Genomic DNA, 24845 nt, shown 5'->3' with positions numbered 1-24845 from the left:
CTTGTAGCAGTTTCAGCTTTAAGCATGTTGGTGTTCTCAAAAGCTGTGTAACCTGTGTAGAGTGTGTCACTCTCCAGTACTGAATACACAACTTAGAGTTCCTTTCATCACAGACATGCAAACACATCTTTTTGGGGGAGTCCTATTTAAGATCAGTTGGAAATGTAAGGGTTTCATCGAGAAGATGAAGTCAATCATGCTTTTGCACTCTGCAACCGATAGAAATGACTTTTTGTACAAGCACGTCTGAATTTCACTGCAAAATGCCCTTCTTTTCTGCTTTCTTGAATGTTCTTGAAGCATTAGGTGAAAGAGCGTGTTTGATCAAGGGTGAAGCAGTGTGAGTTTTCCTAGATTTCAAGTGATTTGAGAAACATATTCCGCGTTTTTCCACATTGTCTATAAACAGCAGGAGGCTTGCAAGAGATTGAAACAATGCATCACAAAACATATTCCACCAGTGAAAACACACATTTCTACAAAGACCTTGAAAGAGCAGGCAAAAGAATAGTGCCTGAGTGTTCTTTCAGAGAGAAACATGCATTTCATTCTTCTAGAGTGAGTTTTGAGCCTGTAATTCATATGCATTTTGAACTCTGCAGAATGTAGCTACCTGCTCGGGGGTTCTGTCATAGAAGCACCTTTCCTGCAGGAGCTTATTGCAACATTCATTGTTTGGCTAATTTATTTAGGGTTGGTTTTGGAAGGTCTTCCAACTTTGGCCAAATCCCGCTTCGTACGAAATTTTTTCACACTGCTGTTTCCAAGTGTCCACAAAGAACTGCTGCTGGAAACGGTACACATGCACATCTCCCATACTGGTCTGCTCGTTTCACTACCTGGATTTCGGTTTCCTCCTCCTTCTTTGAAATGACAAGCCTTCATTCAGCATGCTACACACGCCTTGTAGCAGTTTCCGTTTTAAACATGTTGGTGCTCTCAAAACGCTGTGTATGCTGAGTAGAGTGTGTCACTCTCCAGCACTGAATACACAACTTAGAGCTCCTTTCGCCACAGACACGCAAACACATCTTTTTGGGAAAGTCCTAATTCAAGTCACTTGGAAATGTAAGGGTTTCATCGAGAACATGAAGTGAATCATGCTTTTCCACTCTGCAACAGATAGAAATGACTTTTCCTACATGCCCGTCTGAAATTCACTGCAAAATGGACCTCTTTCGTGTTTTCTTGAATGTTCTCAACGCATTAAGTGAAAGAGCGTGTTTGAGCAAGAGTGATGCAGTGTGCTTCTTCCTGGATTTCAAGTGATTTGGGAAACCTCATCCGCGTTTTTCCACATTGTCTAAGAAACAACATGAGGGTTGCAAGAGATTGAAACAATGCATCCCAAAACATATTCCACCAGTGAAAACACACGTTTCTACAAAGGCCTTGAAGAAGCAAGCAAAAGAATAGTGGCTGAGTGATCTTTTTGAGAGAAACATGCATTTCATCCTTCTGGAGTAAATTTTCAGCCTGGAATTCATATGCATTTTGTACTGTGCAGAATGTATCTACCTGCTCGGGGGTTGTGTCATAGAAGCACCTTTCCTGCAGGAGCTTATTGCAACAGTCATCGTTTGGCTAAGGTCTTTAGGGTTGGAAGGTCTTTCAACTTTGGCCCAATCCCGCTTCGTACGAAATTTTTTCACAGCGCTGTTTCCAAGTGTCCACAAAGAGCTGCTGCTGGAAACTGTACACATGCACATCTCCCATACTGGTGTGCTCGTTTCACTACCTGGGTTTTGGTTTCCTCTTCCTTCTTTGAAATGACAAGCCTTCATTCAACATGTACACACACCTTGTAGAAGTTTCAGCTTTAAGCATGTTGGTGTTCTCAAAAGGCTGTGTAACCTGTGTAGAGTGTGTCACTCTCCAGTACTGAATACACAACTTAGAGTTCCTTTCATCACAGACATGCAAACACATCTTTTTGGGGGAGTCCTATTTAAGATCAGATGGAAATGTAAGGGTTTCATCGAGAATATGAAGTCAATCATTCTTTTGCACTCTGCAACCGATAGAAATGACTTTTTGTAGAAGGACGTCTGAATTTCACTGCAAAATGCCCTTCTTTTCTGCTTTCTTGAATGTTCTCGAAGCATTAGGTGAAAGAGCGTGTTTGATCAAGGGTGAAGCAGTGTGAGTTTTCCTAGATTTCAAGTGATTTGAGAAACATATTCCGCGTTTTTTCACATTGTCTATAAACAGCAGGAGGCTTGCAAGAGATTGAAACAATGCATCCCAAAACATATTCCACCAGTGAAAACACACATTTCTACAAAGACCTTGAAAGAGCAGGCAAAAGAATAGTGGCTGAGTGTTCTTTCAGAGAGAAACATGCATTTCATTCTTCTAGAGTGAGTTTTGAGCCTGTAATTCATATGCATTTTGAACTCTGCAGAATGTAGCTACCTGCTCGGGGGTTCTGTCATAGAAGCACCTTTCCTGCAGGAGCTTATTGCAACATTCATTGTTTGGCTAATTTATTTAGGGTTGGTTTTGGAAGGTCTTTCAACTTTGGCCAAATCCCGCTTCGTACGAAATTTTTTCACACTGCTGTTTCGAAGTGTCCACAAAGAACTGCTGCTGGAAACGATACCCATGCACATCTCCCATACTGGTCTGCTCGTTTCACTACCTGGATTTCAGTTTCCTCCTCCTTCTTTGAAATGACAAGCCTTCGTTCAGCATGCTACACACGCCTTGTAGCAGTTTCCGTTTGAAACATGTTGGTGCTCTCAAAACGCTGTGTAACCTGAGTAGAGTGTGTCACTCTCCAGCACTGAATACACAACTTAGAGCTCCTTTCGCCACAGACACGCAAACACATCTTTTTGGGAAAGTCCTAATTCAGGTCACTTGGAAATGTAAGGGTTTCATCGAGAACATGAAGTGAATCATGCTTTTCCACTCTGCAACAGATAGAAATGACTTCTCCTACATGCCCGTCTGAAATTCACTGCAAAATGGACCTCTTTCCTGCTTTCTTGAATGTTCTCAACGCATTAGGTGAAAGAGCGTGTTTGAGCAAGAGTGATGCAGTGTGCTTCTTCCTGGATTTCAAGTGATTTGGGAAACCTCATCCGCGTTTTTCCACATTGTCTACGAAACAACATGAGGCTTGCAAGAGATTGAAACAATGCATCCCAAAACATATTCCACCAGTGAAAACACACGTTTCTACAAAGGCCTTGAAGAAGCAAGCAAAAGAATAGTGGCTGAGTGATCTTTGCGAGAGAAACATGCATTTCATCCTTCTGGAGTAAATTTTCAGCCTGGAATTCATATGCATTTTGTACTGTGCAGAATGTATCTACCTGCTCGGGGGTTGTGTCATAGAAGCACCTTTCTTGCAGGAGCTTATTGCAACAGTCATCGTTTGGCTAAGTTCTTTAGGGTTGGTTTTGGAAGGTCTTTCAACTTTGGCCCAATCCCGCTTCGTACGAAATTTTTTCACAGCGCTGTTTCCAAGTGTCCACAAAGAGCTGCTGCTCGAAACTGTGCACATGCACATCTCCCATACTGGTGTGCTCGTTTCACTACCTGGGTTTTGGTTTCCTCTTCCTTCTTTGAAATGACAAGCCTTCATTCAACATGTACACACACCTTGTAGCAGTTTCAGCTTTAAGCATGTTGGTGTTCTCAAAAGGCTGTGTAACATGTGTAGAGTGTGTCACTCTCCAGTACTGAATACACAACTTAGAGTTCCTTTCATCACAGACATGCAAACACATCTTTTTGGGGGAGTCCTATTTAAGATCAGTTGGAAATGTAAGGGTTTCATCGAGAAGATGAAGTCAATCATGCTTTTGCACTCTGCAACCGATAGAAATGACTTTTTGTACAAGCACGTCTGAATTTCACTGCAAAATGCCCTTCTTTTCTGCTTTCTTGAATGTTCTCGAAGCATTAGGTGAAAGAGCGTGTTTGATCAAGGGTGAAGCAGTGTGAGTTTTCCTAGATTTCAAGTGATTTAGGAAACATATTCCGCGTTTTTCCACATTGTCTATAATTAGCAGGAGGCTTGCAAGAGACTGAAACAATGCATCCCAAAACATATTCCACCAGTGAAAACACACATTTCTACAAAGACCTTGAAAGAGCAGGCAAAAGAATAGTGGCTGAGTGTTCTTTCAGAGAGAAACATGCATTTCATCTTCTAGAGTGAGTTTTCATCCTGTAATTCATATGCATTTTGAACTCTGCAGAATGTAGCTACCTGCTCGGGGGTTCTGTCATAGAAGCACCTTTCCTGCAGGAGCTTATTGCAACATTCATTGTTTGGCTAATTTCTTTAGGGTTGGTTTTGGAAGGTCTTTCAACTTTGGCCAAATCCCGCTTCGTACGAAATTTTTTCACACTGCTGTTTCCAAGTGTCCACAAAGAACTGCTGCTGGAAACGGTACACATGCACATCTCCCATACTGGTCTGCTCGTTTCACTACCTGGATTTCGGTTTCCTCCTCCTTCTTTGAAATGACAAGCCTTCATTCAGCATGCTACACACGCCTTGTAGCAGTTTCCGTTTGAAACATGTTGGTGCTCTCAAAACGCTGTGTAACCTGAGTAGAGTGTGTCACTCTCCAGCACTGAATACACAACTTAGAGCTCCTTTCGCCACAGACACGCAAACACATCTTTTTGGGAAAGTCCTAATTCAAGTCACTTGGAAATGTAAGGGTTTCATCGAGAACATGAAGTGAATCATGCTTTTCCACTCTGCAACAGATAGAAATGACTTTTCCTACATGCCCGTCTGAAATTCACTGCAAAATGGACCTCTTTCCTGTTTTCTTGAATGTTCTCAACGCATTAGGTGAAAGAGCGTGTTTGAGCAAGAGTGATGCAGTGTGCTTCTTCCTGGATTTCAAGTGATTTGGGAAACCTCATCCGCGTTTTTCCACATTGTCTAAGAAACAACATGAGGCTTGCAAGAGATTGAAACAATGAATCCCAAAACATATTCCACCAGTGAAAACACAAGTTTCTACAAAGGCCTTGAAGAAGCAAGCAAAAGAATAGTGGCTGAGTGATCTTTGCGAGAGACACATGCATTTCATCCTTCTGGAGTAAATTTTCAGCCTGGAATTCATATGCATTTTGTACTGTGCAGAATGTATCTACCTGCTCAGGGGTTGTGTCATAGAAGCACCTTTCCTGCAGGAGCTTATTGCAACAGTCATCGTTTGGCTAAGTTCTTTAGGGTTGGTTTTGGAAGGTCTTTCAACTTTGGCCCAATCCCGCTTCGTACGAAATTTTTTCACAGCGCTGTTTCCAAGTGTCCACAAAGAGCTGCTGCTGGAAACTGTGCACATGCACATCTCCCATACTGGTGTGCTCGTTTCACTACCTGGATTTTGGTTTCCTCTTCCTTCTTTGAAATGACAAGCCTTCATTCAACATGTACACACACCTTGTAGCAGTTTCAGCTTTAAGCATGTTGGTGTTCTCAAAAGGCTGTGTAACCTGTGTAGAGTGTGTCACTCTCCAGTACTGAATACACAACTTAGAGTTCCTTTCATCACAGACATGCAAACACATCTTTTTGGGGGAGTCCTATTTAAGATCAGGTGGAAATGTAAGGGTTTCATCGAGAAGATGAAGTCAATCATGCTTTTGCACTCTGCAACCGATAGAAATGACTTTTTGTAGAAGCACGTCTGAATTTCACTGCAAAATGCCCTTCTTTTCTGCTTTCTTGAATGTTCTCGAAGCATTAGGTGAAAGAGCGTGTTTGATCAAGGGTGAAGCAGTGTGAGTTTTCCTAGATTTCAAGTGATTTGAGAAACATATTCCGCGTTTTTCCACATTGTCTATAAACAGCAGGAGGCTTGCAAGAGATTGAAACAATGCATTCCAAAACATATTCCACCAGTGAAAACACACTTTTCTACAAAGACCTTGAAAGAGCAGGCAAAAGAATAGTGGCTGAGTGTTCTTTCAGAGAGAAACATGCATTTCTTTCTTCTAGGGTGAGTTTTCAGCCTGTAATTCATATGCATTTTGAACTCTGCAGAATGTAGCTACCTGCTCGGGGGTTCTGTCATAGAAGCACCTTTCCTGCAGGAGCTTATTGCAACATTCATTGTTTGGCTAATTTCTTTAGGGTTGGTTTTGGAAGGTCTTTCAACTTTGGCCAAATACCGCTTCGTACGAAATTTTTTCACACTGCTGTTTCCAAGTGTCCACAAAGAACTGCTGCTGGAAACGGTACACATGAACATCTCCCATACTCGTCTGCTCGTTTCACTACCTGGATTTCGGTTTCCTCCTCCTTCTTTGAAATGACAAGCCTTCATTCAGCATGCTACACACGCCTTGTAGCAGTTTCCGTTTTAAACATGTTGGTGATCTCAAAACGCTGTGTAACCTGAGTAGAGTGTGTCACTCTCCAGCACTGAATACACAACTTAGAGCTCCTTTCGCCACAGACACGCAAACACATCTTTTTGGGAAAGTCCTAATTCAGGTCCCTTGGAAATGTAAGGGTTTCATCGAGAACATGAAGTGAATCATGCTTTTCCACTCTGCAACAGATAGAAATGACTTTTCCTACATGCCCGTCTGAAATTCACTGCAAAATGCACCTCATTCCTGCTTTCTTGAATGTTCTCAACGCATTAGGTGAAAGAGCTTGTTTGAGCAAGAGTGATGCAGTGTGCTTCTTCCTGGATTTCAAGTGATTTGGGAAACCTCATCCGCGTTTTTCCACATTGTCTACGAAACAGCAGGAGGCTTGCAAGAGATTGAACAATGCATCCCAAAACATATTCCACCAGTGAAAACACACGTTTGTACAAAGGCCTTGAAGAAGCAAGCAAAAGAATAGTGGCTGTGTGATCTTTGCGAGAGAAACATGCATTTCATCCTTCTGGAGTAAATTTTCAGCCTGGAATTCATATGCATTTTGTACTGTGCAGAATGTATCTACCTGCTCGGGGGTTGTGTCATAGAAGCACCTTTCCTGCAGGAGCTTATTGCAACAGTCATCGTTTGGCTATGTTCTTTAGGGTTGGTTTTGGAAGGTCTTTCAACTTTGGCCCAATCCCGCTTCGTACGAAATTTTTTCACAGCGCTGTTTCCAAGTGTCCACAAAGAGCTGCTGCTGGAAACTGTGCACATGCACATCTCCCATACTGGTGTGCTCGTTTCACTACCTGGATTTTGGTTTCCTCTTCCTTCTTTGAAATGACAAGCCTTCATTCAACATGTACACACACCTTGTAGCAGTTTCAGCTTTAAGCATGTTGGTGTTCTCAAAAGGCTGTGTAACCTGTGTAGAGTGTGTCACTCTCCAGTACTGAATACACAACTTAGAGTTCCTTTCATCACAGACATGCAAACACATCTTTTTGGGGGAGTCCTATTTAAGATCAGGTGGAAATGTAAGGGTTTCATCGAGAAGATGAAGTCAATCATGCTTTTGCACTCTGCAACCGATAGAAATGACTTTTTGTAGAAGCACGTCTGAATTTCACTGCAAAATGCCCTTCTTTTCTGCTTTCTTGAATGTTCTCGAAGCATTAGGTGAAAGAGCGTGTTTGATCAAGGGTGAAGCAGTGTGAGTTTTCCTAGATTTCAAGTGATTTGAGAAACATATTCCGCGTTTTTCCACATTGTCTATAAACAGCAGGAGGCTTGCAAGAGATTGAAACAATGCATCCCAAAACATATTCCACCAGTGAAAACACACATTTCTACAAAGACCTTGAAAGAGCAGGCAAAAGAATAGTGGCTGAGTGTTCTTTCAGAGAGAAACATGCATTTCATCTTCTAGAGTGAGTTTTCATCCTGTAATTCATATGCATTTTGAACTCTGCAGAATGTAGCTACCTGCTCGGGGGTTCTGTCATAGAAGCACCTTTCCTGCAGGAGCTTATTGCAACATTCATTGTTTGGCTAATTTCTTTAGGGTTGGTTTTGGAAGGTCTTTCAACTTTGGCCAAATCCCGCTTCGTACGAAATTTTTTCACACTGCTGTTTCCAAGTGTCCACAAAGAACTGCTGCTGGAAACGGTACACATGCACATCTCCCATACTGGTCTGCTCGTTTCACTACCTGGATTTCGGTTTCCTCCTCCTTCTTTGAAATGACAAGCCTTCATTCAGCATGCTACACACGCCTTGTAGCAGTTTCCGTTTGAAACATGTTGGTGCTCTCAAAACGCTGTGTAACCTGAGTAGAGTGTGTCACTCTCCAGCACTGAATACACAACTTAGAGCTCCTTTCGCCACAGACACGCAAACACATCTTTTTGGGAAAGTCCTAATTCAAGTCACTTGGAAATGTAAGGGTTTCATCGAGAACATGAAGTGAATCATGCTTTTCCACTCTGCAACAGATAGAAATGACTTTTCCTACATGCCCGTCTGAAATTCACTGCAAAATGGACCTCTTTCCTGTTTTCTTGAATGTTCTCAACGCATTAGGTGAAAGAGCGTGTTTGAGCAAGAGTGATGCAGTGTGCTTCTTCCTGGATTTCAAGTGATTTGGGAAACCTCATCCGCGTTTTTCCACATTGTCTAAGAAACAACATGAGGCTTGCAAGAGATTGAAACAATGCATCCCAAAACATATTCACCAGTGAAAACACACGTTTCTACAAAGGCCTTGAAGAAGCAAGCAAAAGAATAGTGGCTGAGTGATCTTTGCGAGAGAAACATGCATTTCATCCTTCTGGAGTAAATTTTCAGCCTGGAATTCATATGCATTTTGTACTGTGGAGAATGTATCTACCTGCTCAGGGGTTGTGTCATAGAAGCACCTTTCCTGCAGGAGCTTATTGCAACAGTCATCGTTTGGCTAAGTTCTTTAGGGTTGGTTTTGGAAGGTCTTTCAACTTTGGCCCAATCCCGCTTCGTACGAAATTTTTTCACAGCGCTGTTTCCAAGTGTCCACAAAGAGCTGCTGCTGGAAACTGTGCACATGCACATCTCCCATACTGGTGTGTTCGTTTCACTACCTGGATTTTGGTTTCCTCTTCCTTCTTTGAAATGACAAGCCTTCATTCAACATGTACACACACCTTGTAGCAGTTTCAGCTTTAAGCATGTTGGTGTTCTCAAAAGGCTGTGTAACCTGTGTAGAGTGTGTCACTCTCCAGTACTGAATACACAACTTAGAGTTCCTTTCATCACAGACATGCAAACACATCTTTTTGGGGAGTCCTATTTAAGATCAGATGGAAATGTAAGGGTTTCATCGAGAAGATGAAGTCAATCATGCTTTTGCACTCTGCAACCGATAGAAATGACTTTTTGTACAAGCACGTCTGAATTTCACTGCAAAATGCCCTTCTTTTCTGCTTTCTTGAATGTTCTTGAAGCATTAGGTGAAAGAGCGTGTTTGATCAAGGGTGAAGCAGTGTGAGTTTTCCTAGATTTCAAGTGATTTGAGAAACATATTCCGCGTTTTTCCACATTGTCTAAATTAGCAGGAGGCTTGCAAGAGATTGAAACAATGCATCCCAAAACATATTCCACCAGTGAAAACACACATTTCTACAAAGACCTTGAAAGAGCAGGCAAAAGAATAGTGGTTGAGTTTCTTTCAGAGAGAAACATGCATTTCATTCTTCTAGAGTGAGTTTTCAGCCTGTATTTCATATGCATTTTGAACTCTGCAGAATGTAGCTACCTGCTCGGGGGTTCTGTCATAGAAGCACCTTTCCTGCAGGAGCTTATTGCAACATTCATTGTTTGGCTAATTTCTTTAGGGTTGGTTTTGGAAGATCTTTCAACTTTGGCCAAATCCCGCTCGTACGAAATTTTTTCACAGCGCTGTTTCCAAGTGTCCACAAAGAACTGCTGCTGGAAACGGTACACATGCACATCTCCCATACTGGTCTGCTCGTTTCACTACCTGGATTTCGGTTTCCTCCTCCTTCTTTGAAATGACAAGCCTTCATTCAGCATGCTACACACGCCTTGTAGCAGTTTCCGTTTTAAACATGTTGGTGCTCTCAAAACGCTGTGTAACCTGAGTAGAGTGTGTCACTCTCCAGCACTGAATACACAACTTAGAGCTCCTTTCGCCACAGACACGCAAACACATCTTTTTGGGAAATTCCTAATTCAGGTCACTTGGAAATGTTAGGGTTTCATCGAGAACATGAAGTGAATCATGCTTTTCCACTCTGCAACAGATAGAAATGACTTTTCCTACATGCCCGTCTGAAATTCACTGCAAAATGGACCTCTTTTCTGCATTTTTGAATGTTCTCAACGCATTAGGTGAAAGAGCGTGTTTGAGCAAGAGTGATGCAGTGTGCTTCTTCCTGGATTTCAAGTGATTTGGGAAACCTCATCCGCGTTTTTCCACATTGTCTACGAAACAACATGAGGCTTGCAAGAGATTGAAACAATGCATCCCAAAACATATTCCACCAGTGAAAACACACGTTTCTACAAAGGCCTTGAAGAAGCAAGCAAAAGAATAGTGGCTGAGTGATCTTTGTGAGAGAAATATGCATTTCATCCTTCTGGAGTAAATTTTCAGCCTGGAATTTATATGCATTTTGTACTGTGCAGAATGTATCTACCTGCTCGGGGGTTGTGTCATAGAAGCACCTTTCCTGCAGGAGCTTATTGCAACAGTCATCGATTGGCTAATTTCTTTAGGGTTGGTTTTGGAAGGTCTTTCAACTTTGGCCCAATCCCGCTTCGTACGAAATTTTTTCACAGCGCTGTTTCCAAGTGTCCACAAAGAGCTGCTGCTGGAAACTGTACACATGCACATCTCCCATACTGGTGTGCTCGTTTCACTACCTGGGTTTTGGTTTCCTCTTCCTTCTTTGAAATGACAAGCCTTCATTCAACATGTACACACACCTTGTAGCAGTTTCAGCTTTAAGCATGTTGGTGTTCTCAAAAGGCTGTGTAACCTGTGTAGAGTGTGTCACTCTCCAGTACTGAATACACAACTTAGAGTTCCTTTCATCACAGACATGCAAACACATCTTTTTGGGGAGTCCTATTTAAGATCAGGTGGAAATGTAAGGGTTTCATCGAGAAGATGAAGTCAATCATGCTTTTGCACTCTGCAACCGATAGAAATGACTTTTTGTAGAAGCACGTCTGGATTTCACTGCAAAATGCCCTTCTTTTCTGCTTTCTTGAATGTTCTCGAAGCATTAGGTGAAAGAGCGTGTTTGATCAAGGGTGAAGCAGTGTGAGTTTTCCTAGATTTCAAGTGATTTGAGAAACATATTCCGCGTTTTTCCACATTGTCTATAAACAGCAGGAGGCTTGCAAGAGATTGAAACAATGCATCCCAAAACATATTCCACCAGTGAAAACACACATTTCTACAAAGACCTTGAAAGAGCAGGCAAAAGAATAGTGGCTGAGTTTCTTTCAGAGAGAAACATGCATTTCATTCTTCTAGAGTGAGTTTTCAGCCTGGAATTCATATGCATTTTGAACTCTGCAGAATGTAGCTACCTGCTCGGGGGTTCTGTCATAGAAGCACCTTTCCTGCAGGAGCTTATTGCAACATTCATTGTTTGGCTAATTTCTTTAGGGTTGGTTTTGGAAGGTCTTTCAACTTTGGCCAAATCCCGCTTCGTACGAAATTTTTTCACACTGCTGTTTCCAAGTGTCCACAAAGAACTGCTGCTGGAAACGGTACAGATGCACATCTCCCATACTAGTCTGCTCGTTTCACTACCTGGATTTCGGTTTCCTCCTCCTTCTTTGAAATGACAAGCCTTCATTCAGCATGCTACACACGCCTTGTAGCAGTTTCCGTTTTAAACATGTTGGTGCTCTCAAAACGCTGTGTAACCTGAGTAGAGTGAGTCACTCTCCAGCACTGAATACACAACTTAGAGCTCCTTTCGCCACAGACACGCAAACACATCTTTTTGGGAAAGTCCTAATTCAGGTCACTTGGAAATGTAAGGGTTTCATCGAGAACATGAAGTGAATCATGCTTTTCCACTCTGCAACAGATAGAAATGACTTTTCCTAGATGCCCGTCTGAAATTCACTGCAAAATGGACCTCTTTCCTGCTTTCTTGAATGTTCTCAACGCATTAGGTGAAAGAGCGAGTTTGAGCAAGAGTGATGCAGTGTGCTTCTTCCCGGATTTCAAGTGATTTGGGAAACCTCATCCGCGTTTTTCCACATTGTCTAAGAAACAACATGAGGCTTGCAAGAGATTGAAACAATGCATCCCAAAACATATTGCACCAGTGAAAACACACATTTCTAAAAACACCTTGAAAGAGCAGGCAAAAGAATAGTGGCTGAGTGTTCTTTCAGAGAGAAACATGCATTTTTTCTTCTAGGGTGAGTTTTCAGCCTGTAATTCATATGCATTTTGAACTCTGCAGAATGTAGCTACCTGCTCAGGGGTTCTGTCATAGAAGCACCTTTCCTGCAGGAGCTTATTGCAACATTCATTGTTTGGCTAATTTCTTTAGGGTTGGTTTTGGAAGGTCTTTCAACTTTGGCCAAATACCGCTTCGTACGAAATTTTTTGACACTGCTGTTTCCAAGTGTCCACAAAGAACTGCTGCTGGAAACGGTACACATGCACATCTCCCATACTGGTCTGCTCATTTCACTACCTGGATTTCGGTTTCCTCCTCCTTCTTTGAAATGACAAGCCTTCATTCAGCATGCTACACACGCCTTGTAGCAGTTTCCGTTTGAAACATGTTGGTGCTCTCAAAACGCTGTGTAACCTGAGTAGAGTGTGTCACTCTCCAGCACTGAATACACAACTTAGAGCTCCTTTCGCCACAGACACGCAAACACATCTTTTTGGGAAAGTCCTAATTCAGGTCCCTTGGAAATGTAAGGGTTTCATCGAGAACATGAAGTGAATCATGCTTTTCCACTCTGCAACAGATAGAAATGACTTTTCCTACATGCCCGTCTGAAATTCACTGCAAAATGGACCTCCTTCCTGCTTTCTTGAATGTTCTCAACGCATTAGGTGAAAGAGCGTGTTTGAGCAAGAGTGATGCAGTGTGCTTCTTCCTGGATTTCAAGTGATTTGGGAAACCTCATCCGCGTTTTTCCACATTGTCTAAGAAACAACATGAGGCTTGCAAGAGATTGAAACAATGCATCCCAAAACATATTCCACCAGTGAAAACACACGTTTCTACAAAGGCCTTGAAGAAGCAAGCAAAAGAATAGTGGCTGAGTGATCTTTGCCAGAGAAACATGCACTTCATCCTTCTGGAGTAAATTTTCAGCCTGGAATTCATATGCATTTTGTACTGTGCAGAATGTATCTACCTGCTCGGGGGTTGTGTCATAGAAGCACCTTTCCTGCAGGAGCTTATTGCAACAGTCATCGTTTGGCTAAGTTCTTTATTGTTGGTATTGGAAGGTCTTTCAACTTTGGCCCAATCCCGCTTCGTACGAAATTTTTTCACAGCGCTGTTTCCAAGTGTCCACAAAGAGCTGATGCTGGAAACTGTGCACATGCACATCTCCCATACTGGTTTGCTCGTTTCACTACCTGGATTTTGGTTTCCTCTTCCTTCTTTGAAATGACAAGCTTTCATTCAACATGTACACACACCTTGTAGCAGTTTCAGCTTTAAGCATGTTGGTGTTCTCAAAAGTCTGTGTAACCTGTGTAGAGTGTGTCACTCTCCAGTACTGAATACACAACTTAGAGTTCCTTTCATCACAGACATGCAAACACATCTTTTTGGGGAGTAGTATTTAAGATCAGGTGGAAATGTAAGGGTTTCATCGAGAAGATGAAGTCAATCATGCTTTTGCACTCTGCAACCGATAGAAATGACTTTTTGTAGAAGCACGTCTGAATTTCACTGGAAAATGCCCTTCTTTTCTGCTTTCTTGAATGTTCTCGAAGCATTAGGTGAAAGAGCGTGTTTGATCAAGGGTGAAGCAGTGTGAGTTTTCCTAGATTTCAAGTGATTTGAGAAACATATTCCGCGTTTTTCCACATTGTCTATAAACAGCAGGAGGCTTGCAAGAGATTGAAACAATGCATCCCAAAACATATTCCACCAGTGAAAACACACATTTCTAAAAACACCTTGAAAGAGCAGGCAAAAGAATAGTGGCTGAGTGTTCTTTCAGAGAGAAACATGCATTTCATTCTTCTAGAGTGAGTTTTCAGCCTGGAATTCATATGCATTTTGAACTCTGCAGAATGTAGCTACCTGCTCAGGGGTTCTGTCATAGAAGCACCTTTCCTGCAGGAGGTTATTGCAACATTCATTGTTTGGCTAATTTCTTTAGGGTTGGTTTTGGAAGGTCTTTCAACTTTGGCCAAATCCCGCTTCGTACGAAATTTTTTCACACTGCTGTTTCCAAGTGTCCACAAAGAACTGGTGCTGGAAACGGTACACATGCACATCTCCCATACTGGTCTGCTCATTTCACTACCTGGATTTCGGTTTCCTCCTCCTACTTTGAAATGACAAGCCTTCATTCAGCATGCTACACACGCCTTGTAGCAGTTTCAGTTTTAAACATGTTGGTGCTCTCAAAACGCTGTGTAACCTGAGTAGAGTGTGTCACTCTCCAGCACTGAATACACAACTTAGATCTCCTTTCGCCACAGACACGCAAACACATCTTTTTGGGAAAGTCCTAATTCAGGTCCCTTGGAAATGTAAGGGTTTCATCGAGAACATGAAGTGAATCATGCTTTTCCACTCTGCAACAGATAGAAATGACTTTTCCTAGATGCCCGTCTGAAATTCACTGCAAAATGGACCTCTTTCCTGCTTTCTTGAATGTTCTCAACGCATTAGGTGAAAGAGCGAGTTTGAGCAAGAGTGATGCAGTGTGCTTCTTCCCGGATTTCAAGTGATTTGGGAAACCTCATCCGCGTTTTTCCACATTGTCTAAGAAACAACATGAGGCTTGCAAGAGATTGAAACAATGCATCCCAAAACATAATCCACCAGTGAAAACACACGTTTCTACAAAGGCCTTGAAGAAGCAAGCAAAAGAATAGTGGCTGAGTGATCTCTGCCAGAGAAACATGCACTTCATCCTTCTGAAGTAAATTTTCAGCCTGGAATTCATATGCATTTTGTACTGTGCAGAATGTATCTACCTGCTCGGGGGTTGTGTCATAGAAGCACCTTTCCTGCAGGAGCTTATTGCAACAGTCATCGTTTGGCTAAGTTCTTTAGGGTTGGTTTTGGAAGGTCGTTCAACTTTGGACCAATCCCGCTTCGTACGAAATTTTTTCACAGCGCTGTTTCCAAGTGTCCACAAAGAGCTGCTGCTGGAAACTGTGCACATGCACATCTCCCATACTGGTGTGCTCGTTTCACTACCTGGGTTTTGGTTTCCTCTACCTTCTTTGAAATGACAAGCCTTCATTCAACATGTACACACACCTTGTAGCAGTTTCAGCTTTAAGCATGTTGGTGTTCTCAAAAGGCTGTGTTACCTGTGTAGAGTGCGTCACTCTCCAGTACTGAATACACAACTTAGAGTTCCTTTCATCACAGACATGCAAACACATCTTTTTGGGGGAGTCCTATTTAAGATCAGGTGGAAATGTAAGGGTTTCATCGAGAATATGAAGTCAATCATTCTTTTGCACTCTGCAACCGATAGAAATGACTTTTTGTAGAAGCACGTCTGAATTTCACTGCAAAATGCCCTTCTTTTCTGCTTTCTTGAAAGTTCTCGAAGCATTAGGTGAAAGAGCGTGTTTGAGCAAGGGTGAAGCAGTGTGAGTTTTCCTAGATTTCAAGTGATTTGAGAAACATATTCCGCGTTTTTCCACATTGTCTATAAACAGCAGGAGGCTTGCAAGAGATTGAAACAATGCATCCCAAAACATATTCCACCAGTGAAAACACACATTTCTACAAAGACCTTGAAAGAGCAGGCAAAAGAATAGTGGCTGAGTGTTCTTTCAGAGAGAAACATGCATTTCATTCTTCTAGAGTGAGTTTTCAGCCTGTAATTCATATGCATTTTGAACTCTGCAGAATGTAGCTACCTGCTCGGGGGTTCTGTCATAGAAGCACCTTTCCTGCAGGAGCTTATTGCAACATTCATTGTTTGGCTAATTTCTTTAGGGTTGGTTTTGGAAGGTCTTTCAACTTTGGCCAAATCCCGCTTCGTACGAAATTTTTTCACACTGCTGTTTCCAAGTGTCCACAAAGAACTGCTGCTGGAAACGGTACACATGCACATCTCCCATACTGGTCTGCTCGTTTCACTACCTGGATTTCGGTTTCCTCCTCCTTCTTTGAAATGACAAGCCTTCATTCAGCATGCTACACATGCCTTGTAGCAGTTTCCGTTTTAAACATGTTGGTGCTCTCATAACGCTGTGTAACCTGAGTAGAGTGTGTCACTCTCCAGCACTGAATACACAACTTAGAGCTCCTTTCGCCACAGACACGCAAACACATCTTTTTGGGAAAGTCCTAATTCAGGTCACTTGGAAATGTAAGGGTTTCATCGAGAACATGAAGTGAATCATGCTTTTCCACTCTGCAACAGATAGAAATGACTTTTCCTAGATGCCCGTCTGAAATTCACTGCAAAATGGACCTCTTTCCTGCTTTCTTGAATGTTCTCAACTCATTAGGTGAAAGAGCGAGTTTGAGCAAGAGTGATGCAGTGTGCTTCTTCCCGGATTTCAAGTGATTTGGGAAACCTCATCCGCGTTTTTCCACATTGTCTAAGAAACAACATGAGGCTTGCAAGAGATTGAAACAATGCATCCCAAAACATATTCCACCAGTGAAAACACACGTTTCTACAAAGGCCTTGAAGAAGCAAGCAAAAGAATAGTGGCTGAGTGATCTTTGCCAGAGAAACATGCACTTCATCCTTCTGGAGTAAATTTTCAGCCTGGAATTCATATGCATTTTGTACTGTGCAGAATGTATCTACCTGCTCGGGGGTTGTGTCATAGAAGCACCTTTCCTGCAGGAGCTTATTGCAACAGTCATCGTTTGGCTAAGTTCTTTATTGTTGGTATTGGAAGGTCTTTCAACTTTGGCCCAATCCCGCTTCGTACGAAATTTTTTCACAGCGCTGTTTCCAAGTGTCCACAAAGAGCTGCTGCTGGAAACTGTGCACATGCACATCTCCCATACTGGTGTGCTCGTTTCACTACCTGGATTTTGGTTTCCTCTTCCTTCTTTGAAATGACAAGCCTTCATTCAGCATGCTACACACGCCTTGTAGCAGTTTCCCTTTGAAACATGTTGGTTCTCTCAAAACGCTGTGTAACCTGAGTAGAGTGTGTCACTCTCCAGCACTGAATACACAACTTAGAGCACCTTTCACCACAGACACGCAAACACATCTTTTTCGGAAAGTCCTAATTCAGGTCACTTGGAAATGTAAGGGTTTCATCGAGAACATGAAGTGAATCATGCTTTTCCACTCTGCAACAGATAGAAATGACTTTTCCTACATGCCCGTCTGAAATTCACTGCAAAATGGACCTCTTTCCTGCTTTCTTGAATGTTCTCAACGCATTACGTGAAAGAGCGTGTTTGAGCAAGAGTGATGCAGTGTGCTTCTTCCCGGATTTCAAGTGATTTGGGAAACCTCATCCGCGTTTTTCCACATTGTCTAAGAAACAACATGACGCTTGCAAGAGATTGAAACAATGCATCCCAAAACATATTCCACCAGTGAAAACACACGTTTCTACAAAGGCCTTGAAGAAGCAAGCAAAAGAATAGTGGCTGAGTGATCTTTGCGAGAGAAACATGCATTTCATCCTTCTGGAGTAAATTTTCAGCCTGGAATTCATATGCATTTTGTGCTGTGCAGAATGTATCTACCTGCTCGGGGGTTGTGTCATAGAAGCACCTTTCCTGCAGGAGCTTATTGCAACAGTCATCGTTTGGCTAAGTTCTTTAGGGTTGGTTTTGGAAGGTCTTTCAACTTTGGCCCAATCCCGCTTCGTACGAAATTTTTTCACACCGCTGTTTCCAAGTGTCCACAAAGAGCTGCTGCTGGAAACTGTACACATGCACATCTCCCATACTGGTGTGCTCGTTTCACTACCTGGATTTTGCTTTCCTCTTCCTTCTTTGAAATGACAAGCCTTCATTCAACATGTACACACACCTTGTAGCAGTTTCAGCTTTAAGCATGTTGGTGTTCTCAAAAGGCTGTGTAACCTGTGTAGAGTGTGTCACTCTCCAGTACTGAATACACAACTTAGAGTTCCTTTCATCACAGACATGCAAACACATCTTTTTGGGGAGTCGTATTTAAGATCAGGTGGAAATGTAAGGGTTTCATCGAGAAGATGAAGTCAATCATGCTTTTGCACTCTTCAACCGATAGAAATGACTTTTTGTTGTAGCACGTCTGAATTTCACTGCAAAATGCCCTTCTTTTCTGCTTTCTTGAATGTTCTCGAAGCATTAGGTGAAAGAGCGTGTTTGATCAAGGGTGAAGCAGTGTGAGTTTTCCTAGATTTCAAGTGATTTGAGAAACATATTCCGCGTTTTTCCACATTGTCTATATACAGCAGGAGGCTTGCAAGAGATTGAAACAATGCATCCCAAAACATATTCCACCAGTGAAAACACACATTTCTACAAAGACCTTGAAAGAGCAGGCAAAAGAATAGTGGCTGAGTGTTCTTTCAGAGAGAAACATGCATTTCATTCTTCTAGAGTGAGTTTTCAGCCTTAATTCATATGCATTTTGAACTCTGCAGAATGTAGCTACCTGCTCGGGGGTTCTGTCATAGAAGCACCTTTCCTGCAGGAGGTTATTGCAACATTCATTGTTTGGCCAATTTCTTTAGGGTTGGTTTTGGAAGGTCTTTCAACTTTGGCCAAATCCCGCTTCGTACGAAATTTTTTCACACTGCTGTTTCCAAGTGTCCACAAAGAACTGCTGCTGGAAACGGTACAGATGCACATCTCCCATACTGGTCTGCTCGTTTCACTACCTGGATTTCGGTTTCCTCCTCCTTCTTTGAAATGACAAGCCTTCATTCAGCATGCTACACACGCCTTGTAGCAGTTTCCCTTTGAAACATGTTGGTTCTCTCAAAACGCTGTGTAACCTGAGTAGAGTGTGTCACTCTCCAGCACTGAATACACAACTTAGAGCTCCTTTCGCCACAGACACGCAAACACATCTTTTTGGGAAAGTCCTAATTCAGGTCACTTGGAAATGTAAGGGTTTCATCGAGAACATGAAGTGAATCATGCTTTTCCACTCTGCAACAGATAGAAATGACTTTTCCTACATGCCCGTCTGAAATTCACTGCAAAATGGACCTCTTTCCTGCTTTCTTGAATGTTCTCAACGCATTAGGTGAAAGAGCGTGTTTGAGCAAGAGTGATGCAGTGTGCTTCTTCCTGGATTTCAAGTGATTTGTGAAACCTCATCCGCGTTTTTCCACATTGTCTACGAAACAACATGAGGCTTGCAAGAGATTGAAACAATTCATCCCAAAACATATTCCACCAGTGAAAACACACGTTTCTACAAAGGCCTTGAAGAAGCAAGCAAAAGAATAGTGGCTGTGTGATCTTTGCGAGAGAAACATGCATTTCATCCTTCTGGAGTAAATTTTCAGCCTGGAATTCATATGCATTTTGTACTGTGCAGAATGTATCTACCTGCTCAGGGGTTGTGTCATAGAAGCACCTTTCCTGCAGGAGCTTATTGCAACAGTCATCGTTTGGCTAAGTTCTTTAGGGTTGGTTTTGGAAGGTCTTTCAACTTTGGCCCAATCCCGCTTCGTACGAAATTTTTTCACAGCGCTGTTTCCAAGTGTCCACAAAGAGCTGCTGCTGGAAACTGTACACATGCACATCTCCCATACTGGTGTGCTCGTTTCACTACCTGGGTTTTGGTTTCCTCTTCCTTCTTTGAAATGACAAGCCTTCATTCAACATGTACACACACCTTGTAGCAGTTTCAGCTTTAAGCATGTTGGTGTTCTCAAAAGGCTGTGTAACCTGTGTAGAGTGTGTCACTCTCCAGTACTGAATACACAACTTAGAGTTCCTTTCATCACAGACATGCAAACACATCTTTTTGGGGGAGTCCTATTTAAGATCAGGTGGAAATGTAAGGGTTTCATCGAGAAGATGAAGTCAATCATGCTTTTGCACTCTGCAACCGATAGAAATGAATTTTGTAGAATCACCTCTGAATTTCACTGCAAAATGCCCTTCTTTTCTGCTTTCTTGAATGTTCTCGAAGCATTAGGTGAAAGATCGTGTTTAATCAAGGGTGAAGCAGTGTGAGTTTTCCTAGATTTCAAGTGATTTGAGAAACATATTCCGCGTTTTTCCACATTGTCTATAAACAGCAGGAGGCTTGCAAGAGATTGAAACAATGCATCCCAAAACATATTCCACCAGTGAAAACACACATTTCTACAAAGACCTTGAAAGAGCAGGCAAAAGAATAGTGGCTGAGTGTTCTTTCAGAGAGAAACATGCATTTCATTCTTCTAGAGTGAGTTTTCAGCCTGGAATTCATATGCATTTTGAACTCTGCAGAATGTAGCTACCTGCTCGGGGGTTCTGTCATAGAAGCACCTTTCCTGCAGGAGCTTATTGCAACATTCATTGTTTGGCTAATTTCTTTAGGGTTGGTTTTGGAAGGTCTTTCAACTTTGGCCAAATTCCGCTTCGTACGATTTTCTTTCACACTGCTGTTTCCAAGTGTCCACAAAGAGCTGCTGCTGGAAACGGTACACATGCACATCTCCCATACTGGTGTGCTCGTTTCACTACCTGGATTTCGGTTTCCTCCTCCTTCTTTGAAATGACAAGCCTTCATTCAGCATGCTACACACGCCTTGTAGCAGTTTCCGGTTTAAACATGTTGGTGCTCTCAAAACGCTGTGTAACCTGAGTAGAGTGTGTCACTCTCCAGCACTGAATACACAACTTAGAGCTCCTTTCGCCACAGACACGCAAACACATCTTTTTGGGAAAGTCCTAATTCAGGTCACTTGGAAATGTAAGGGTTTCATCGAGAACATGAAGTGAATCATGCTTTTCCACTCTGCAACAGATAGAAATGACTTTTCCTACATGCCCGCCTGAAATTCACTGCAAAATGGACCTCTTTCCTGCTTTCTTGAATGTTCTCAACGCATTAGGTGAAAGAGCGTGTTTGAGCAAGAGTGATGCAGTGTGCTTCTTCCTGGATTTCAAGTGATTTGGGAAACCCCATCCGCGTTTCTCCACATTGTCTTAAAAACAACATGAGGCTTGCAAGAGATTGAAACAATGCATCTCAAAACATATTCCACCAGTGAAAACACACGTTTCTACAAAGGCCTTGAAGAAGCAAGCAAAAGAATAGTGGCTGAGTGATCTTTGCGAGGAAACATGCATTTCATCCTTCTGGAGTAAATTTGCAGCCTGGAATTCATCTGCATTTTGTACTGTGCAGAATGTATCTACCTGCTCGGGGGTTGTGTCATAGAAGCACCTTACCTGCAGGAGCTTATTGCAACAGTCATCGTTTGGCTAAGTTCTTTAGGGTTGGTTTTGGAAGGTCTTTCAACTTTGGCCCAATCCCGCTTCGTACGAAATTTTTTCACAGCGCTGTTTCCAAGTGTCCACAAAGAGCTGCTGCTGGAAATTGTACACATGCACATCTCCCATACTGGTGTGCTCGTTTCACTACCTGGAATTTGGTTTCCTCTTCCTTCTTTGAAATGACAAGCCTTCATTCAACATGTACACACACCTTGTAGCAGTTTCAGCTTTAAGCATGTTGGTGTTCTCAAAAGGCTGTGTAACCTGTGTAGAGTGTGTCACTCTCCAGTACTGAATACACAACTTACAGTTCCTTTCATCACAGTCATGCAAACACATCTTTTTCGGGGAGTCCTATTTAAGATCAGGTGGAAATGTAAGGGTTTCATCGACAAGATGAAGTCAATCATGCTTTTCACTCTGCAACGGATAGAAATGACTTTTTGTAGAAGCCCTTCTGAATTTCACTGCAAAATGCCCTTCTTTTCTTCTTTCTTGACTGTTCTCGAAGCATTAGGTGAAAGAGCGTGTTTGAACAAGGGTGAAGCAGTGTGAGTTTTCCTAGATTTCAAGTGATTTGAGAAACATATTCCGCGTTTTTCCACATTGTCTATAAACAGCAGGAGGCTTGCAAGAGATTGAAACAATGCATCCCAAAACATATTCCACCAGTGAAAACACACATTTCTACAAAGACCTTGAAAGAGCAGGCAAAACAATAGTGGCTGAGTGTTCTTTCAGAGAGAAACATGCATTTCATTCTTCTAGAGTGAGTTTTCAGCCTGGAATTCATATGCATTTTGAACTCTGCAGAATGTAGCTACCTGCTCGGGGGTTCTGTCAGAGAAGCACCTTTCCTGCAGGAGCTTATTGCAACATTCATTGTTTGGCTAATTTCTTTAGGGTGGGTTTTGGATGGTCTTTCAACTTTGGCCAAATCCCGCTTCGTACGAAATTTTTTCACACTGCTGTTTCCAAGTGTCCACAAAGAACTGCTGCTGGAAACGGTACACATGCACATCTCCCATACTGGTGTGCTCGTTTCACTACCTGGATTTCGGTTTCCTCCTCCTTCTTTGAAATGACAAGCCTTCATTCAGCATGCTACACACGCCTTGTAGCAGTTTCAGTTTTAAACATGTTGGTGCTCTCAAAACGCTGTGTAACCTGAGTCGAGTGAGTCACTCTCCAGCACTGAATACACAACTTAGAGCTCCTTTCGCCACAGACACGCAAACACATCTTTTTGGGAAAGTCCTAATTCAGGTCACTTGGAAATGTAAGGGTTTCATCGAGAACATGAAGTGAATCATGCTTTTCCACTCTGCAACAGATAGAAATGACTTTTCCTACATGCCCGCCTGAAATTCACTGCAAAATGGACCTCTTTCCTGCTTTCTTGAATGTTCTCAACGCATTAGGTGAAAGAGCGTGTTTGAGCAAGAGTGATGCAGTGTGGTTCTTCCTGGATTTCAAGTGATTTGGGAAACCTCATCCGCGTTTTTCCACATTGTCTAAGAAACAACATGAGGCTTGCAAGAGATTGAAACAATGCACCCCTAAACATATTCCACCAGTGAAAACACACGTTTCTATAAAGGCCTTGAAGAAGCAAGCAAAAGAATAGTGGCTGAGTGATCTTTGCGAGAGAAACATGCATTTCATCCTTGTGGAGTAAATTTTCAGCCTGGAATTCATATGCATTTTGTATGTGCAGAATGTATCTACCTGCTCGGGGGTTGTGTCATAGAAGCACCTTTCCTGCAGGAGCTTATTGCAACACTCATCGTTTGGCTAAGTTCTTTAGGGTTGGTTTTGGAAGGTCTTTCAACTTTGGCCCAATCCCGCTTCGTACGAAATTTTTTCACAGCGCTGTTTCCAAGAGTCCACAAAGAGCTGCTGCTGGAAACTGTGCACATGCACATCTCCCATACTGGTGTGCTCGTTTCACTACCTGGATTTTGGTTTCCTCTTCCTTCTTTGAAATGACAAGCCTTCATTCAACATGTACACACACCTTGTAGCAGTTTCAGCTTTAAGCATGTTGGTGTTCTCAAAAGGCTGTGTAACCTGTGTAGAGTGTGTCACTCTCCAGTACTGAATACACAACTTAGAGTTCCTTTCATCACAGACATGCAAACACATCTTTTTGGGTAGTCCTATTTAAGATCAGGTGGAAATGTAAGGGTTTCATCGAGAAGATGAAGTCAATCATGCTTTTGCACTTTGCAACCGATAGAAATGACTTTTTGTAGAAGCCCTTCTGAATTTCACTGCAAAATGCCCTTCTTTTCTGCTTTCTTGAATGTTCTCGAAGCATTAGGTGAAAGAGCGTGTTTGAACAAGGGTGAAGCAGTGTGAGTTTTCCTAGATTTCAAGTGATTTGAGAAACATATTCCGCGTTTTTCCACATTGTCTATAAAGAGCAGGAGGCTTGCAAGAGATTGAAACAATGCATCCCAAAACATATTCCACCAGTGAAAACACACATTTCTACAAAGACCTTGAAAGAGCAGGCAAAAGAATAGTGGCTGAGTGTTCTTTCAGAGAGAAACATGCATTTCATTCTTCTAGAGTGAGTTTTCAGCCTGGAATTCATATGCATTTTGAACTCTGCAGAATGTAGCTACCTGCTCGGGGGTTCTGTCATAGAAGCACCTTTCCTGCAGGAGCTTATTGCAACATTTATTGTTTGGCTAATTTCTTTAGGGTTTGTTTTGGAAGGTCTTTCAACTTTGGCCAAATCCCGCTTCGTACGAAATTTTTTCACACTGCTGTTTCCAAGTGTCCACAAAGAACTGCTGCTGGAAACGGTACACATGCACATCTCCCATACTGGTGTGCTCGTTTCACTACCTGGATTTCCGTTTCCTCCTCCTTCTTTGAAATGACAAGCCTTCATTCAGCATGCTACACACGCCTTGTAGCAGTTTCCGTTTTAAACATGTTGGTGCTCTCAAAACGCTGTGTAACCTGAGTAGAGTGTGTCTCTCTCCAGCACTGAATACACAACTTAGAGCTCCTTTCGCCACAGACACGCAAACACATCTTTTTGGGAAAGTCCTAATTCAGGTCACTTGGAAATGTAAGGGTTTCATCGAGAACATGAAGTGAATCATGCTTTTCCACTCTGCAACAGATAGAAATGACTTTTCCTACATGCCCGTCTGAAATTCACTGCAAAATGGACCTCTTTCCTGCTTTCTTGAATGTTCTCAACGCATTAGGTGAAAGAGCGTGTTTGAGCAAGAGTGATGCAGTGTGCTTCTTCCAGGAGTTCAAGTGATTTTTGGAAACCTCATCCGCGTTTTTCCACATTGTCTAAGAAACAACATGAGGCTTGCAAGAGATTGAAACAATGCATCTCAAAACATATTCCAC

Source organism: Miniopterus schreibersii (genome assembly GCF_964146895.1).
Source record: "Miniopterus schreibersii genome assembly, chromosome: 2".
Lineage (NCBI taxonomy): Eukaryota > Metazoa > Chordata > Mammalia > Chiroptera > Miniopteridae > Miniopterus > Miniopterus schreibersii.
Note: the sequence above shows the minus strand (reverse complement) of the source record.